General features: G+C 36.7%; 1 pseudogene; it reads right to left on the bottom strand.

Moving 5' to 3' along the window:
• Positions 1–216: 216 nt before the first annotated feature.
• LOC122230904 lies at positions 217–342 on the bottom strand (annotated as a pseudogene).
• Between the last annotated feature and the right edge of the window lie 6455 nt (positions 343–6797).

Here is a 6797-nt window from a genome sequence, read left to right on the forward strand (position 1 = left end):
ACTGGTATTTGCCTGCAACAGCAATGGAGCATACTCTTTCAAATGTAAGGAATTTTGATGTAATTCCATTTTTTTTTTAAATCTCATATTCCCCTTTCTCTTAGTTTTCTGTCAAAGGCAATCAATGAGCCAATTTATAATTTCGAATGAACCAACTGCCCCATTATGCAGATTTGTGCTTAAAGATCCTTCAGAGGATCCTTCATATTTCCTGGTGAAGGATGGCAGTAAAATTGTTATAAATAAGGGTTTGGCCTTGTTATTGTACACTGGGTGATAAAAATATTAAACTGGTAAGAACAGGTACTACACTTGATCTTAGCCAAAAGGCCAAGAAGTGACTGGATGATAAAGATAAAAACACAAAAGAGGTACAGAGCACATTTAGGGTTAAATTGGAGAGAGACTCTGCCAGGAAAAAGCAACTACTTTTATTACAAATAAGGAAGCGCAGAGTAGACTGAAGAGAGTTTTAACATGTTATATATCTGCTCACTTTTTCTTTGCCCTGGTTGGCCTTATCTTTTTCTTTCTTTTGCAACAACTTTGTCATGTATACTTGAGTAAAAATAATGAAGATAAATCTAACAGTAATCCCTTTGACTTCTAGCTAGTGCATTTCTTGTTAATTTCAAAAGTTCGAAAATGACAATTTGGGTAAATGTGAAAACAATATGCATTTCCATATGCTGTAATAGATTTCTTTGTAAATGGCAAAAACACATTGACCTTTTAATCAGAAAAATTTGCTAATTTGAAAACCATGGAACCCAGGAAACGTTACCTTTTCCAAGATGTTTGACATGAACAATAATAATAAAATTCAGTCATATTTGATATTTTGCAGATGTTCCTAGTATAAAAATTATACTTTTATTTTTTGTGAATTTATCTTTAATTAAATCACTTTGTTGAATTCTCTTATTTGTTTTAAATGGTCTGTCTGTAGATTTTGTGGGCTTTCTATGTAGATGGAAATATCTTCTGCCAAAGTGACAATTTTTACGAGCCCTACACTTCTTTTATTCCCCCCGTACTTTCTTTATTACACTGACCATATTATATTTATGATAAAGAGTAACCAGTGTTTGGGGAATGCTAGTTTATTTGTTTTTCATATTCTTAATTTTTGTCTATTATATAGAATGCTTGTAGTAGATTGGTATATTGCATTAGTAGAATATTATAGTGTAGATCAATTTTTGCATTATTAGGATACATTCTATTTTCACCTGATTTTTTTAAATGTAGGCCATCAGATTCAATTATCAAATGTTCCATTTGGAACTTTTGCATTTACATTTTTTTAACATTCTTAAATGAATATTTTGCTACAACTAATTTTTCAGTTGTGCAAACAGTTACATAATCATCATTGAAAATATAAAGCTGGACAGAATTTATGATTTGTATAAGTGTTAATTATTGTTTGAATTTCTTGAGTAAAACTCAAGAATAAAACCACCTAAGCCTTGCACTGGAAAAAGGGAAATTTGTTTCTTAATTGCCATTTACAATTTCTTAATTTTATTTTCTCATTCAAGTTTTCAATCTTTTGGGGCCATATTTTATTTTTATAATCTAGATGTGCATTTATTTATTCTAGGCTTTCAAACATTTTAATGAATTGTTCAATATGATGCCCTTTTATTGTATTTTAAAATTTCTGTTGTTTTCTAAATCACCTCTTTTATTCCATATTTTTATTGGCATCGTTGTTTCTATTTTTCATTAGGTTTTTAGAATTTGTCTTATTAATTAAAAAATATTTTGGTTTATCACTTTTGTCATTTGTTATTGCATTCATTATTTCGATCCTGTCCTTACTATTTTCCTTTCTGTTTTAGAAACTCTTGCCTTTTTTTTGCTGGTTTTAAACCTTTCTTTTTTTAGTTTAGACATTTAGCTCATTTTTATTTCACTGCCATTTAAGTGACAATTTGGTTGCACATAAAATTTATATTCAACATTCTTGCCTTCAACACGTGAAAAATATCACATTATTGACTTTATACATTTTGGTTTCTTTTAAGCATTATCTTGTCTATCTGATTCTTGTAACTTTATTGGTGTTTTGTTACTTTTGAGAGCTGTAATTTTCCCCTTTTTAATTTATGTTCTTAAATTCTTTTATGTGTCTAAGTATGGGCTTTTTCTACCTAACTCTGTCAATCTGCGATGACTTTCAACCAGAAGTCCTTCTTCCTTTAATTCCAGGAAATGTGGTATTATTTCCTAAAACATTTTCTCCTTTCCAGTAATTCCCACACCCCCCAGCCCTTTCTAGTACTCTAGTACTCTATGACCAAGTGATTGGTCCACCTACTACTGTGTGCAACATCTGTTATGTTTCCTTTGTATAGTTTCTCTTTATCCTCTGTCTTCTGGGGAGATTTTCGCCCATATTCCAGTGCCCTCGTTTTTTCTTAGGCTGTATTCATCCTTCTACTTATTCCATTGAGTCTTTATTTATGCTCTTATTTAACTCCTATCTAATGTCTCAACTTTTGGGTTTAGTAAGTCCTTGTGGATTCATATTGCCAACATTTTTAATTATCTCTCGAGAATAATTTATACCTTATAGATAAATTTTGGGCCATCTGTTCCAATAGTTCTGCTTTAGATGGTGTACTGCATATGGTTTTCCTTTGTTTTCTAGTAATGATCTGTTTCAGGTTTTTTGTTCAGGAGTTGGCAAACTGTAGTTCATAGACCCAAACTGGGCTACCACCGGTATTTACAAATAAATTTTTATTGGATCACAACCCCTATTTGTGTATGTGTTGTCTGTGGCAGATTTCATGTGCTATGAAACTATATGGCCTGCAACTCTAAAACATTTACTATCTGCCCCTTTACAAAAATAGTTTGTTGGCCATCAGTCTGATTCATTTCAGCTCATATGTCCTGGGGGCATTAGCTACCTGGTCTGTTAATGTGTATTGGAGAAGAGGGGCGCCTGGGTGGCTCAGTCGGTTAAGCGGCCAACTGCAGCTCAGGTCATGATCTCTTGGTCTGTGAGTTTGAGCCCTGCGTCGGCTCTGTGCTGACAGCTGAGAGCCTGGAGCCTGTTTCAGATTCTGTGTCTCCCTCTCTCTGACCCTCCCCTGTTCATGCTCTGTCTCTACCCTGTCTCAAAAAAATAAATAAAACGTTAAAAAAATTTAAAAAAAAAAGTGTATTGGAGAAGATAGGAAGCCTAATCCTCATTGGTATTTTTAAAGACTAATTAAGAGAGAGAGAAGGGGGCAGGGAGAGAGAGAGAAAGAGAGAGCTGCTCCAACAGTGCTGCCTGTATCCCCTTCCAGAAACTGCTCTCATGCCAAAGGAGCTGCCCTACCTCTCCCCCCTGTCCCCAGTGATTGGCACCTGATGGCCTGATGACATTGCAGTGTCCAAAGGCCTGGCTCCCTGGTCTCAGGTAGAGATCTCTCTGAAGAGCCGCCCCAGCTTTAGAATTCCCTGTGGGACCAGCTGACACTGTTGGAGCGGCTGCAGTGCATTTCATTTTCTCTACCTAATTCTGTCTCACTTGCTCTTTTCTAGATGGTGTTCCAGAGAACACTCCCCACTTCCAGAATTCAGAGTCTGCAATCAGTTTCTTGGCGCTGCCTTGAGAGAGAAGGAAGTCTCCTTTGCTTTTTACGTTATCCTCGAGATGCACACAGTGAGGGGGATAGAGAAGAAAAATCACAAAAGGGAAGACAGTCTAGTATGGCTCCTATCATCAGCTCCTTACATTAATATCCTTATGCTGTCCTGATTTGACTTAGCCACATTTGGCAGTCTGACCAGTTGAGATATAAACCCATGTTGTGAGTTTTCAAGTATAAACCTCTATCTTGTATTAGTAAAATTCATCTAATAATAAGGAAACTTTCCAATGTTTTAACTGCTCAATACAAGGAGGCCTCCTAAAATCTCAAAACTGCCATGCTAGTTATTAATGTGAGCTCTCTACGTTCCCAAGAATGGATGCCAACCTCCATTAAAATATTTTGGTTTATGGCCTTCCTCTGAATGGACGTTGAGGACTGCCCTTATTCTTAGCACAGTTACCCTAGATAATATGTTCCCCTGCAAGACACAATAACCATTTCTGAACTTCTCTGCTTTCCTCAGACTCCCCACCTCAGGCTCTCTCCCTTCACACTCCACCATGCAGATGGCTTTGATTCTTGCTTCACAGAAAGTAAAAACCATCAGAGTATCCTATGAAAAATGACTTTCCTATTTGGATATATAGCATCAGGACATCTTGTCTGAGCTCTGGACTTAGTCAGCCAGTTACTATGTCACATACATTTCTATGTTCCAGAGCCCCGTTCAAATCAACATATCCAAAATAATAATCATCATCTTCACTGTTAAACTTGATTCTCCTCCAGTGTACCCTCTCTTGTTGTATGGCACAACCATCCATCCAACTATGGAAGTCAGAAATCTGGATGTCCATACATCATTCTTATTTGTACTCATCAATCACTTCTGACATTTCTACATGTCAATTCCTCTTGAATCTGTTTATTCATCACCAGCTCTTTTGCCCTCATCCCAGTGTGAACAATAATCAATCCTTCACTTGTATTGATGTGACAGACTCTTAACTGGCTTCCCCTTAACTAACATTTCTACGTCTGCTAAGCTCTTCAGTCATATAGGCTGATCTTTTAAAGATGGTAAATATGATTATATTCTATTTAGGTTAAATCATTCTTTAGAATAAAACCTAAAATCCTTAACACGGTCCATTAGACTCCACACTCTCTGGCTGTTGGTGACATCCAGCTACAATGAGGTAGGCACTTCTAGTGTATCTTATGCTCAGGTCACGATCTCACAGTTGTGAGATGAAGCCCCGTATTGGGCTCTGGGCTGACGGCGCTGAGCTTGCCTCAGATTCTTTCTCTCCCTCTCTGTCTGCCTCTCCCAGACTCGTGCTCTCTCTCTCTGCAAGATCATGACCTGAGCCAAAATGAAAAGTAGGTTATTTAACTGACTGAGTCACCCAGGTGCCCGCAGATGAACACAGAGTTTAAACTTTAGGTTTCTATCAAGTGCAAGAAAAGTTTGGCATGTTCCTTTTCTTTTCTCAACATGATAAAGTGATTTACATTTCAACTTGTGCTTTTGTGTTAATCTCTTAAAACATTGCTTTTAAGAGTCAAGTTCACATAACCAAAACACAATGTCAGTTTTGTTTTTTGACGGGTATTTGGTCTTGGACCAAGCCTCAGTGAAGCTTTAGTTCAAAAAAGTTCAAACTTCAGGGGTGCCTGGCTGGCTCAGTTGGTTTAGCATCTGACTCTTGATTTCAGTTCAGGTCATGATCTTGTGGTTCGAGGGATGTAGGCCCAAGTTGGGCTCTGCTGACAGTATAGAGCCTCCTTGGGACTCTCTCTCTCACTCTGCCCTCCCCCCACTTGCTCTGTGTCTCTCTTTCTTAGAATAAATAAATAAATAAATAAACTTTAAAACAAAGTAAAAGAAAAGAAAAGAAATAAAATAAAATATAAACAAAATACATGGGTTTAAACTTCAAAGTCCATTAAGATTTAATCAAATTTTCAACTCATATATTCTAAGTAACACAACACCTTGACTTTTACTTCATGTGTATGGCCACAATGCAAATATCATTAGTAGGTACTAATAAATGTATAAAGGTATTTATAATAATACATAAACAATATTGTTCAGATAACTGAAAAAAATATTGCTATATTCTCCATCTATAGTTATTTTCCCTAATAGTATAAGATCTTTTTGCTCTTCTCAATTTTTTCCCCTGCCCTAAACTTGATTTAGGACAATAAAATAAATGTTAATGGTCATTTTGACCATTATGCCATGAATAAACTACATGAGTAAACACCTTATATTTTGATATATATAGTTGAAACTAATAACTTATATTTTTTAAAATATAGCTGATGTGAGGATAAGTTGAAGGAAGCCACTTGCTACAATGAGAAATTTTAAAAGAGGAAGGAGATCAATGTCACGATTCCCAAAGACGTCCCTGCTCCTTCAGGTATACTTTGCTCTCAAACGAATGCTCAGAGCACAGAAAACAAAGACCCAGTTTGTGTTCGGTACCTGCCCCTCTTCCTTCACTCATAAGTTGCTGGAAAACAGTCATGAAGAGGGGTTTCTGGTCCCCTTGGTCTTCTCTCTCCAAGGACTTAGAAGACCACCAGACAGAGTCATGGAGACAGAGCGGGAGGGATATTGTGCTCTACTGGATATTATATAATGTCTGTTCTGCTACTTTTCCAATCAAGTATATTTTGGACTCCCAGGACAGGTTGTTCAACTAATTGTCAGTCAACCCAGAGAAGCCTCTGTCTCCTCTCCTCTCTGCTTCCCTCTCTCTCCATCTCTCCCTGCTCATCTCTCTGTGTCTGTCTCTAATTCTGTCTTTCCCTTTCTCCCTCCCACATTCTTAAATTAAATCCAAAGTTGTCAACATTTTGGACTTCCTTCTCTATTGTGCTTTTCTTCCATAAAATAATAGGAAGATTTATCTCAGTGTTGGATATTTATCTTTTTAAAAAGCACTTGTGCAGTGCCTAGGTGGCTCAGTCAGTTCAGCATCTGACTCCTGATTCGGGCTCAGGTAGTGATCCCAGGGTCATGGGATAGAGCTCCTCATTGGACTCTGTGCTGAGTGTGGGGCCTGCTTAAGATTCTCTCTTTCTCTCTCTCTCTTTCTCTTTCTCTCTCAAATTAAAAAAAAAAAAAGCATTTGTATTTTTCAAAATTATCTCAATAAGTATATTTTACGATGTAGAAAA

Source organism: Panthera tigris, chromosome C2 (genome assembly GCF_018350195.1).
Source record: "Panthera tigris isolate Pti1 chromosome C2, P.tigris_Pti1_mat1.1, whole genome shotgun sequence".
In the NCBI taxonomy this organism is placed as follows: Eukaryota; Metazoa; Chordata; class Mammalia; order Carnivora; family Felidae; genus Panthera; species Panthera tigris.